Here is a 10,928-nt window from a genome sequence, read left to right on the forward strand (position 1 = left end):
GGGGGCTTCAGGTGTCCCCAGGCTGGCACCTGCAGGGACCCCAAGGTCTCTGGGTGGGCTCCGCTCCATGGGTCACCTCCTGTGTGGCCAGAGCCTGTCCTTTGCTGTGGGGACATCCCAGAACATCCCACTTTGGGGGAACACTTTTTTGGAATTGGGGACTCCTGGTGCACCCAATGGGGGGATCCTGGTGCCATCAGGTATGACAGGACCCCTCTGTCCCCTAGAAGGGCTGGTGTTCCAGGTGCCAGCAGGGACACTGCTGGAGGGGGACACAGTGACACTGCGCTGCCGGAGCTGGCGGAACAACACGGTCACCTCGGTGTCATTTTACCCTGAGGGGAAGAAACCGGAGGGACTCCGTGATGGCACCGAGCTGTCCCTGTCCCCTCTGCAGCAGCATCACAGCAGCGACTACCACTGTGAGGGCTGGGTGAGAAAAGGGGTGTCAGAGTGGAGCGTGTCAAAGAGGGTTACAGTGACAGTACACAGTGAGTGCAACGATGGGGACAGGGAAGCCCGACATCCTTCAAGGATTTCCTGTCACTGCCTGAATCCTTCATCCCTCCCTTTTCTCCTCCCTGAGTCACCCAAAATTTCCCAAGTCCCTCTTGGTTTCCCCCATGACTGCCCGGTTCCCCCTCCTGATCCCTCATCCCTCACTTTGTCCTTCCGATCCCTCCCTTGATTCCCCACACTTTCCAAGGTCTCTGCTCCACCGTCGCTGTCCCTTCCTTCCATGGGTCCTCCGGCCTATCTATAAACCCCAAATCATTCCCTGAGACTCCTCAGTCTCTCTTGTGGTTCCCCATCCCTGCCTGGGTTTCTGCACCTTTCCATGGGGTCTCACCATTGTCCCTAGGTCCCAACATGACTCCCAGGGTCCCCTTCTGCTAACTGGGATCCTGTCTGTGCCCTTCTAATCCCCTCTTTCCCCTCCTGTGTCTCCCACCCTTCCTGGGTCCCCAATCCATTCTGTGTCCATCCACAGGGGTCCCACTCTCGGGGGTGTCCCTGTCAGTGCAGCCACCCGGGGGACAGGTGGCACTCGTGGACAGCCTGGTGCTGAGCTGTGAGGTGGCCATGAGGACAGGCCCCCTGTCCTTCTCCTGGCACCGGGAGGGCTCGGGGGCACTGCTGGGCACCAGCCGCCACCTGGAGCTGCACCACGTTGGGGACAATGACAGCGGCCAGTACCGGTGCCGAGTCAGTGACGGGAACAGCGTGGCTGAGAGTGACCCCCTGAATGTCACCGTCCTGGGTGAGCAGGACCCTCGGGTTGGGGGTGACCACACCCACGGCACCCCCTTCTCACCTAGCGAGATGCCAGCCCTGTCTGTGTCCCCACAGTGCCCGTGGCCAATGCCACCATCACCCTCAGTCCCCTGTCACACCAGGTGAGTGCAGGTGACAACGTGACCCTGTGCTGCTCAGTACAGGTGGACTCAGCCCCTGTCACCTTCACCTGGCTGCACAATGGGCAGGAGGTGGCCCGGGGTCCCCTCCTGGAGCTCGGAGCCGTTGATGTGGGACATTCGGGCACCTACCAGTGCGTGGCCACCAACCAGCTGGGATAGGACGGGCACCGCGTGTTCCGGGCACTCAGCCCAGAGCTGGCCCTGGAGGTGACACCTGGCTCACCCTGGGTCACAGGTGGGGTCACACAGGCTTGCTGGGATGTTCAGCGCCCCTGCAGTTCAGGGTGACCCCAATGTGTCCCCTCTGTCCCCAGCAGTGGCTGTGAATGTCGGCAGGACCCCCCTGTTCCTGCTCCTGCTCCTGGCTGTCATCGGGGGCTGTCACTGCTGGCACGACCGGGGTGGGTGACAATGGGTGGGGGACGAGGTCCTACAGGAACTGGGGGGAAGCCCCACGCACTGGGAGTCTGTTGGGGCATCACCCAGAGCCCCTGAGCTGGAGGAAGCTGAGCCCCCATTGACCTTTGCTTGGGGGTCTTTTGGAGGGTCCTGGGCTGTCCCAGGAAAGGCCTTGAGGAATATTGGGGTGACACTGGGATCTCCTGGGGGCTTTTAGGGAGGTGTTGGAGAGTTGTGCAGGGATGTTAAGAGCTCCTCAGGGATTCTGAAGCAGTTTGGAGGCTTCTCTGCATTCCATTCTTGGGGTTCCTTGAGGCTTGAGGGGTGCTCAGGGGTTCAGGGTTCCTGGGGAGGGGGTTGGAGTACCTGGGTGCCTCAGGTGTCCTGGGGCTCCTCAGGGGTGCTTTGGGGTGCAGGGGCCTGGCAGTCCAGTAGAAATCAGTGTCTGGTGGGGGCTCAGGGCTCCAGTGGGCATTTAAAGGTCCCAGGTGGAGTTGGGGCCCAGGGGACCCCATGATCACCCCATCCTCTTTTTCTTGCAGCTCTCAGGAAATCCCAGGACAGGTGAGTGGGGAGTTCCAGCCATGACTCTCCCTGACCCCCTGCCCAGACACCCCTCAGACCCCCCCTATCCCCACAGGGCCCCCCAGAACCCCCTTATCCCCTGCAGGTGAGGGAGGGGCTGGACATGAGGGGGCAGGGGGTGAGTATGGGGGATGGGTGGGGACATGAACATGTCACCCATGGATGTCACCCCAAGCCAGGTGTCTCTTACTGTCCCCCCCAAGGACCCCCAGGTGACCCACACAGAGCTGTCAGGACCACATGGGCGACTGCAGGACACCAGTGACATCCATGGAACGTGCTGTGACAATATGGGACACTGGGAGTCCCCATCCCATGGCTCCCGTGGTGGCCCATCCTGCCTGGGGTGATGGCCACAAGTAAGGGGGGCTGCACAGGGCCCCCAGTGCTCCCCTTTCCCCGTCCCAGTGCTCCCAGTACACCCGTGGCTCCCCAGGCTCCTCCCAGTGCCAGGGGACACAGGATCCATTTCCTTCTTATTTAGTCCGAAATGCAGCTGTGTGGTTAAACTGGCAGAGATGGTGTTTGTTCAGCTTTGTGGGGCTTTAGGATTGGGATTCTCCAGTTCTGCACTGCCACTTAAAACCACGGCCTGCTGCCTCTTTCGCTACCGCTCCCTGGAGGCACAAAGATCCCTAAAGTCTGACAATTCCTGAATCAGTAAGGAAAGAACAAAACCAACAGCAACAGCAACAAGGTTCAGAGTCCAAATTGTCACAAAAGGAACGATTTCCAGGGAAAGCCACCAACAAAGAACAAACCCCGAACACTTCCCCTGCATCACGTTTCCTCCACCAGAGGAATTTGGCAGAGCCCTGGACCTTCCTTGCTCTGATGGCCAAAGTGGCCTTCAGGAGGCTCTGGATTCTCTTGTCCCCTGTCCCAAACCCCTCCTCTGCCATGTTCCCCACACCAGGATGTCACAAAGGCCCTGAGGATGTTCCTGAGCCTCCAATTTGCCCAGGGCATTTGGGATCAGGCCATGGCACAGGGTGAGGTGTCAAAGACAGGAAAAATTTGAAGTCTGGAGACATTTTGGAACAGCTGTGTGTGGCAGGGGTGGGTCAGACCTTGCTTTCGATGAGACAGGGCCCCATCTGTCCATCATCTGTCAGCCATGGCACACTGGGGAAAGTGTGACACTTTGAAAAAGCAAGCTCCTGAGTAGCCAGGTGACCAGAAGTGCCAGCTGGGGAGAGGACCCTTGGTGACACAACTGGCTTAAAAGGCAGAGCATGAGGTAGCCAAGTCCCTGGCCCTATCTGCTCATGGGGTAACTGTCACCTCCACGCTGGAACCCAGTAGTTGGCAACTCATTTAAATGAGAAATATCGACCAAGGAAACTGGGGAAAATTCCTGGAATGGAAAGAAACCCATCTCAGAAACTTTTTTTTATTTCAAATATGTTCTAGCTTCCCGGCCAAAGTGAAGGAAAAGGAATACCAGCTCTTTCCTGGGAAATTGATAAACCAGAACAGAACAAACAACAAAAACCCAGAACTTTCCCTCCCGCTCAGCGCTGTTGGTTTTTGTGGCAGTTATAACCGCGGCCAGCAGGGGGCGCTGCAGGGAGCACTCCCGGCCAGCAGGGGGCGCTGCAGAGAGCACTCCCGGCCAGCAGGGGGCGCCCCGGTCCAGCTCCATCCCCTCAGGGGCCATGGCAGCCTCAGACGGGAGGCAGGAGGGGAAATCGCTCCTTTTGCAAACTCACGGGCACCAATCGGTCCCGGCATCACCACCGGCAGCGGGCAGAAGCCGCCAAGGCAGCAGGTTGGATCCCAGTGCCCACTGGCAGCGTAGCAGTGTCCCGGGGCCAGGCACCCGCGACCACTCTCCATGATCCTGAATGGAAGGAAGGCAGCGCCTGATCTCAGGCTCATCTCAGGTCCACAGCAGCACCTGTGGTAGCTTTGCACCACAATTCCTGCACACACTCAGCCTCTCGCTCAGGTGAGGAGAGCATGGATGGAGCAGCTTTGGGGAAACCTGGAATCCACACAGGATCACTCCCCACAGCCCCACCACAGCTGCAGCCAGAGCCACAGCTACATATTTCCACACTTTTCCCTCTTGTCTGACAGCCACGGCCAGAATCCAAACATTCTACCTGGGCCATTCTAAAGGGCTGCAGGTTTGAGACAGGAAGGAGCAGGGACCCGGTCAGGTTGTTGAGCAGTTTGTTGTGGGATATGCAAGACTTTTGGGGCTATCTCAGACACTGGCTGCAAGGGACAAAATGATCAATTGCTGCATTTGTGGACTGGTTTCTTGCAAAGCTGCCCCTGCAGGGGAGGATTTCCAGCCAGCCCTGCTCTGAAAACCATCAGAGGCCCTCACAGAGCCACGGCTTGGGCTCCCTTAAAGTTTTGTGCTTCTTGCAGGGCTGGGCAAACCACAGGCAGGCCTTTTTCCCCCCACAGTATCCTCACCTTCGCAGCAGATCTTAAGCTGCCAGAATCAAAGCCAAGAAGGCAAGGAGGGACCCTCAGGTCCTGGCTGGCCACCTGGGCCTGGCCAGAGCAGGGCTGGGCAATGGCCATCCCTGTGCAGTGGGGCTGGGCCATGGCTGGGCCCCACAATTGGATGGCCACAAGAACATCAGCCACTCCACAATACTTTTCACTATCTGAACAACATCACAATATTTAATCAACAGTATAATCAATAATGTAATATCAATTCATATAATATCCAGTAAAAGTCAACTTCCATTACCTTGTTTCTCACAATACATACCAGTAAAGAACTGTTATTCCTGTTCCCACATCTTTAACTAAAAGCCCTGTAATTTCAAAATTATAATAGTTCAGAGAGAAGGGGGTGGTATTTTCCATTCCTAGAGAGGTTCCCCCCTTGTTCAGCTTCCTTGTCAGAGCTGATCAAAGAAACATCAATTCTGCCAGTTTAACCAAAGAGCTGCATTTTTGTCCCAGGAGCAGGGAACCAGGTCCTGTGCCCCCTTGGAACTGGGATGGGCACCAGTAAGCCACCTCATTGGGAGCACTGGGAGGGGGACTGCAGAGCCACTAAGCACGCTGGGGTTAAGAGGATCAAATCTGATTTTGATTTATGTCTCAACATATGCTACACATGAGGTGAAAAATGACTCTGTGGTTGTACACGTACTGGGAACCCTGTCCCTGGCAAGGCTTCACACAACAGAGAATCAGGGGAGAGAAAGCTTCAGTGATCAGGCTATGAGTGACCCCCACTGGCTGGTGGGACAGATGCCCTAGGAAAAATATCTATGAAAAAATGCCCAGGAAATTAGGCTGTGGGAGGAGACTTTGCAAATAAAAGCAGATAACTGTGACACAACAGGAGTGTTTTGCTTTGGGTTTCTTGCAGGGATCAGGGGCTTGCACAGAGGGTCAGTTTGGCCCTCCTCCCCTGTGGGATTCACATTCTCTGAACCTGAGAGAAGCAGTGAGAGAAGCAAAGAATGATCTAAACAATTCTCATCTCATTTTCTGCTCCTGTGTTGTTCACACGAGGAATGCATTGTGGAAGATTGTTTACCTGAAGGGAATTTTTGATTGGATTCCGGTGTGACAGTTTTGATTCACTGACCAATTTAATCCAGGTGTGTGTGTGTGTGTGGGGACTGTGGGCTGACAGTCATGAGACTGTGCGCAGTGGATGCAGTTGAGTGCTTGGCAGATTCAGTTTAGATGTAATGTAATATAATATAGAATAATAGAGTATAATAATGTATTTATTTAGCCTTCTGATAAGATGCAGTCAGATGCATCATTCCTCCCAGATGTTGGGAAAACATCACCGATACTACCCCCACTCGCCTTTTCCTCCCGGTTGTTCCTTCTTCCCTGTCCGCATCCATTCTTCCCTGCTTCGCTGCTTTCCCAAGGCAGCTCATTTCAGATTGTCCTGGATATTCCTTCATTTCCTCCCTGATGGAGCGGATGCTGCCTGCACCCACCCGCCGCCTCTGCCGCGTTTCCCGTGCTGCCCACAGCCCCGAGCCTGCTGCACCTGCCCACCGCAGCCCCAGCCCGCAGCAGCCAGCCCAGAGCCACCAGTGCCACAGCACCAGCCCACAGCCAGCCCGCAGCAGCCAGCCTGCAGCCATCGCTCGCCCATGCCAGAGACACGCAGGTGCCGTCCTTGGAAATCACGCCCAGCCACTCACAAAAGACATGTGGGCTCGCCCTGGCTTGCAGCACACACACTCCATCCGCCCAGCTGATGCTCACAGAGCGCCCGGGCTCCTGGCAATAACGCTGTCCCTGTCTGCTGTTTCTCTCTCTATCCTTGTCCCTTTCTACTCCCTTCTCTCCACATTCAGTAAGAACACTTACCCTCCTTTATCAATAAACAGTTCTCAGATATAATATTGCCACTTTTGTGCTTCATTTTCACCCGAGAAACCTTTCAGCAAGAATCCTCCCCGACTCCCCCATTTACAGTGGGATGGGACAGGGGTAGTGGGAGGGGGAATGGGGAAGCCCTGGGTGTACTGCAAGCACTGTGGAGAGAGAATGGGGCACTCCCTGAAGGTACTTGAGCACTTGGATGGGGCTGGGGAGCCCCTGCAGGTACAAGGAAAGGAATGGGGGAGCCCTTGGGGGTACTGGGAGAGGAAATGGGGAGCACAGGGTGCCCTGTGTAGCCTCCCCCTGAGCCATGACCACCTCCCTTGGAAGGATGGGCAACCACAGGAGCCATGGAGACAGCACCCCCAGTGTCACCCAGTGCCTCCCGCTTCCCAGAGCATCACAACTTTTGGTGTAGATTGTCATAGATGTCACTGGGTTCCCACAGTTGCCTTTGCAGCTCCACGTACAACGCCTGAGGATCCTCCACTTGGAGTGCCAGTGGGTCTTGGGGGGGCCTGTGGGAATAAGGGGGTGTGGGAAAGGGGATGGAAGGTGCTGGGAGTTTGGGTAAAAGGTGTATCATGGCTGGAGGCTGCACTCACCTTTCCTGGTGCTTCCTGGCATCTGCAAAGGAAAACTGGAGGGGTGACTTTGGAGACCCAGGGGCCCCCATCCACCCTTGGGAATGCAGAACCACCACCTGACACACAATTCTCCCCAGGCACCCCAGTATCCCTGATGCCCCCCCAGTATCCCTGAACCACCACACTTGCACCAACACCCTGAGCCCTCAGAGCCCCAACCCTGGCAGGGATTGGGACCCCTGACAGAACCCCCAACATCCCGACAGGACCCTCCAACAGCTCTGAGTCATGGCCACTGAGGACTCAGCCCCTCCCAAGTCAAGGGCTGTGGGTGCTGCCCTGTGCCCCCATTGTCACCCACCCACACGGTGCCTCCAGTGCCAGGCCACAATGGCACTCACAAGCAGGAGCAGGAACAAAAGGGCCCCACCAAACCCTGCGGCCACAGCAAGAAACAGAGGGGGACACATCAGGATCACCCATCACCCCAGGGTTCCTGCACTCCCTGGTGACCCCGTGTGACCCCACCTGTGACCCAGGGTGAGCCAGGTGTCACCTCCAGGGCCAGCTCAGGGCTGAGTGCCCAGAACACGCGGTGCCTGTCCTGTCCCAGCTGGTTGGTGGCCATGCACTGGTAGGTGCCTGAATGTCCGACATCAATGTCCCTGAGCTCCAGCAGGGGACCCCAGTCCACATCCTGCCCATTGTGCAGCCAGGTGAAGGTGACAGGGGCTGAGCCCACCTGCACTGAGCAGCGCAGGGTCACGTTGTCACCTGCATGTATCTGGTGTGACAGGTGACCGGGGGTGATGGTGGCATTGGCCACAGGCACTGCAGGGACACAGACAGGGCTGAGGCCACAGGGAGGGGCTGGCACCTGGTATGGGGGGATAGAGACAAGGGGATGGGGGATGTTGGGGATGGGGTCACATCAAAGAGGGGTGAAGGACACAGGAGAGAGGTGGAGGGACCCAAGAAAGGTGTCAGGGAGACCTGGAGGTCTCCAACAAAGGCACTCGGGGAGTCTCTGTGGGCTTCCTGTGCCCATCCCCACACTCACTGCGCACTGTGATGTGGATCCAGGCGCTGCTCTTTCGCACGGACCCCCCCTCAGAGTGCACATGGCAGCTGTAATTCCCCGAGTTGGAGACCCCCACGGTGGGCACCAGCAGCTGTGGGGACCCCTGAGGGCCCCCCACCACCTGCCCATCTTGGTAGAACACGTGCAGGAGGGGGGCTCGGGGCCGCAGGGGGCTGGGGGTGCTGAGGCAGCTGAGAGTCAGGGGGGACCCCACGATGGGCTCGAGGGCACCCTCTAGTACAGGCACTGAGAAGAGCTCTGGGAAGGAGAGGGAAGGCGAGGACTGTGACTCTGAGTGTGCTCAGAAGTGGCTTTTTGGGTGTCAGGATATTGGAGTTCCAGCCATGGGGGTTCTCACCGTGCACTGTCACTGTCACTGGCAATGACTGTGCCCACGATGACATTTCGGAACCCACCCAGCCCCTGCAGCTGTAGTTTCCACTGTGGTGCAGCTGCAGACGGGACAACAACAGCTCGGTCCCACTACGGGACCCCTCCACCTCCTTGACTCCATGGAAGAATTGCACCTTGGTGACAGGATAGTCCCGCCACCGCTGGCAGCGCAGTGTCACCGTGTCCCCCTCCAGCAGCTCCCGTGCTGACACCCGCAACTCTAACCGGGCTGTGGGACAGGGGGTCCTGTCACAACACGGTCCCATTTGCATGGGGATCCCCCCATTGGGTCACACCCAGTGTAAAAGGGGTCCCCAATTCCAACACGGGTTCCCCCACACTGACATGCTCTGGGATGCTCACCTTGCACTGCCACTGTCACCTGCGGTGACTCCTGCTGCCCCCAGAATCTCACCCAGCCCCTGCAGCTGTACTTGCCGCTTTGGCTCAGCTGCAGGGAGGACAGGGACAGCTTTATACTATCACGGAGTCCCCTCAGCTTCTTCCCTTCGTGGTAGAAGGACACCGAGGTGACCATGTTGTTCCACCGGCCCCGGCAGCCTAGTGTCAGTGTGTCCCCCTCCAGCAGCGCCCACGCCGGCACCTGCAGCACCAGCGGGTCTGGGGGATAGAGGGGTCCTGTCACACCCAATGGCACCAGGACCCCACCATTATGTCACACCCAGAGCACCAGGGGTCCCCAGTTCCAACATGGGGGTCCCTCTACACTGGGATGCTCTGGGATTTCCCAAGAGCAGGGGATAGGCTCTGGTCACACAGCAGGTGACCCATGGAGCACAGACCACGCAGAGCCCTCAGACTACCCGTGGGTGCCAGGCTTGGGACACCCAAATCCCCCTCACCGTCTGAGACTCTCACGGGAGAACTGAGCCCGGTGCCGGGTCTTTCACACGTGTAGGTGCCAATCTCAGTGACAGTGAAGTGATCGCGCCTTTCCTGCCCCCACCGCTGCCCATCCTTGTACCAGATGGTGGCACCAGCAGCTCCTGAGCCCTGTCAGGTCAGTGTCACCCGCTCCCACAGCACCGCCGGCCTCCAGGGGATCTCCACGACAAGCTGGGTGGTCTGGGCACCTGCGGGTGACAGGGGACACCAGCCTGCCAGGGCCAGCGTGGGGCTGGGGACAGCAGGGTGGGGCCATGGCATCCACTGAGGACTCACCAGCGAGGCCGAGGGTCTGGGCTGGAAGGGAGAAGGGACAGGGCTGGGTGGGGGTGGCACTGCAGGGACAGAGGCACAGGAGCATGGGGTTTAGGGGCTGTTGCCAAACAGTCTCTGTGGGGGCACTGGTGTGGCACAGATGTCTCAAGGACAGGGACACAGCAGTCAAGCCATGCTCATGCATGGGGCCCCATGCTAGCACAGGTTACCCCTGCCAGCCCCATACCCACATCCCCATGGCCCTGTGCCCATCATCGCATTCCAATGGCACCTGGACTCATGGCCCAAGCACATGGTACCGGTCCTGTTGTCCCTGTCCCTACATCTTTGTGTCCCTGTCCCCACAGCTGCTCAAGCTCCAAGGTTCCTTCTGCCACATCCTTGTCCCCACATTCCATCCCGCTGTCCCCACATCTGAGTTCTTTGTTCCTGTTCTGTGTTCCTGTCCCCAAAGCCACCCCACAACTCTGGTCACACTGGGCTCTGTGCTCTGCTGGCATTGGGGACGTCAGGAGACCCCCACAGCTCCCCTGTGCCCCCTCCCCTCCGCATCCCCAGGGTGTCAGGCCCATGCCTGGGGCACTCACCCCACAGGAGCAGCGCCACCTTCCCGGCCATCCCGGTGTCCCCAGCCATGTGCACTGGCTGTCACTCGCTGCTGTGGCCACCGCTCCCCTGGCTGGCGGCTCTTCGGATGAAGGGGAAGGAAGCGAGGTCAGGTCTCGACCTCATGTGTAGGTGGCCCTTGGTGGGGGCAGGGTGGCCCCAAGCTGGGGACAGGATGGGGACAAGGCTGGGTGGGGCAAGGTGCGATATGGGTTCCCAGGAGTGGGGGGCATGGTGGGTTTGAGGATGTGGGGATGGGTGTCCTGGAGAATGGAGGTCCTGAGGAGGGGGAATCACTGGGGATGGGGGGGCCAAGGGAATGGGGGTGCCCAGGGCTGGGGG

At 58.3% G+C, this 10,928-nt stretch overlaps 1 pseudogene; it reads right to left on the minus strand.

The window, feature by feature from the left end:
- The window catches only part of LOC134429061 (Fc receptor-like protein 2), a 69,262-nt pseudogene extending 58,609 nt beyond the window's left edge, over positions 1-10,653 (minus strand).
- Between the last annotated feature and the right edge of the window lie 275 nt (positions 10,654-10,928).

This window comes from Melospiza melodia, chromosome 25 (genome assembly GCF_035770615.1).
Source record: "Melospiza melodia melodia isolate bMelMel2 chromosome 25, bMelMel2.pri, whole genome shotgun sequence".
Lineage (NCBI taxonomy): Eukaryota > Metazoa > Chordata > Aves > Passeriformes > Passerellidae > Melospiza > Melospiza melodia.